At 37.1% G+C, this 1,769-nt stretch overlaps 1 long non-coding RNA gene across 1 annotated transcript; it reads left to right on the forward strand.

Annotated features, from left to right (window-relative positions):
* The first annotated feature begins 294 nt into the window (after positions 1-294).
* Positions 295-824, forward strand: LOC121399631. The gene is made up of 2 exons (XR_005965227.1): positions 295-328; positions 572-824. It is a non-coding gene; the product is annotated as an uncharacterized LOC121399631 (long non-coding RNA).
* The last annotated feature ends 945 nt before the right edge of the window (positions 825-1,769 follow it).

Below are 1,769 nucleotides of genomic sequence, written 5' to 3' on the forward strand. Positions count from 1 at the left end.
ATTAAAGAGCACAGGGGTAATATTAGAAATTTTAAATCAGGTACCCAATCAGACACCCCAGTATCTAGGCACTTTGCGTCTCATGGTCACAACCAAATGCAATTAAGGTGGCTTGTATTGGAAAATGTTAAGTTACCCAAAAGAGGGGGTAATATTCAGAAAATGCTCCTTCAACATGAAGCTCGATGGATTAAAAAACTCAACACAGTGTCACCCATGGGCCTTAATGACCATTGGAGCTTAATACCCTTTTTATAATTCGCCTTATGATAACACAATTTTTTAATCTTTTTGCAGATTTTGAAAATCAAATTTTCGCTTCTAAAGGGTAAGATTATACTTCTTTCGAAATGCATATTTCAGCAGGGAAAGCTTAATATATATATGTTTGTGGTGCAATATGTGTCCTGAGCAGAAGTAGGCCTATTCGAGGCAGTGCTTCCGCTTTGTATCAAGTTTTCTAATGTTTTTAACTTGTTTATTTATATATGTGGTTATGATACATATTAAAATTTTTAAGACACATGAATTATTATTAACACTTATTTAACAGTCTTTTTTAATCTTCCAGGCTTTGAAAATGGGAAATCCTGCACTTTGTTTTATATGATTGTCACAACATGAACTTTTGATATATTACATATATCCACATATGGGATCGTTTAATGCTTACTAATTAATTTATCAGGTGGGGGGTGTGGTTACACTCACCTCTGTGTGGTCTATATAAATCGTTTTGTAATTCACTTGTATTCACACTTGAAAAAGGACATATGCTGTCCGAAACATGTTGTGTGGAAAATAAAAGAGCATATCAGCAGTAATTCTGCTTCAGCGTCCTGTCTGTTCTCAACTTTGGTGAAGTTGTATTACTAAATTAAGGGATGCCTTCTGGTAGGTTTACTCTTTTGTAGATTTCTGCAAAGAAGCTGAATGTAGGATGATGAAGGATGAAGATGAAGTTGTACTTTGCATTCCAGTTGGCAGGTCAAAGCAGTCACAGAGAAGCACCGTTGCAGCTGCACTTTACACTTTCCAGATGACCGATATGGACTCACACAGCTGCAGCAGGATTGTACTTTCCAGCTGGACTGGCAACTGGAGAAGAGGACAACGTACAACGTACAGTACATTCCAGTACATTCCATTTGGGTAGGCATAGAGTAATAGAGCTGCACAGAATCTGAACCTCACTGTAAAGTGTACATGAATATTGTTGAGAGCCTAGGAGCCAGGAACTCTGTCCTTTCTTTTCTACCACTATTATTATTATTTGTTTCTTATACATAATATAATGTTGTTTCCCTACAAAGTCACACTTTAGTGGGAATTAGGTTTCATAGTGTTGCACCAACTTTCCGAATGGCCCCTATATACAATTGATCACATTTTCCCCTTCTATCGCAGATCTGCACATCATATTTTATCACTGAATCCAGTTTGCCAAATCCCTCAGTAACTAATGAAGCGTTATCATCTAAGCTACAATTTCCAGAGCAGAGTTATACGAACCGCAGTGTGATAAATACTGGACATGTTTTGAAACACAGACTGTTTGTGTTACTGAAATTCTTCCTAAACAGCCTTGACCACCTTCATCTTTAAGACAATAAAAGAGAATCTAGGTTTTGAAATTATGAAGGCCATAGTTCAGCAATACTGGTCAGTTTTAGACACAGATTGTTCTTGTTACTGGAATTCTTCCCAATCGGCCTTGGCCACCTTTCCCTTCAAGACAAGAAAAAGAAAATCCAGGTTTTGGGTTACAC

This window comes from Xenopus laevis, chromosome 2L, assembly GCF_017654675.1.
Source record: "Xenopus laevis strain J_2021 chromosome 2L, Xenopus_laevis_v10.1, whole genome shotgun sequence".
Lineage (NCBI taxonomy): Eukaryota > Metazoa > Chordata > Amphibia > Anura > Pipidae > Xenopus > Xenopus laevis.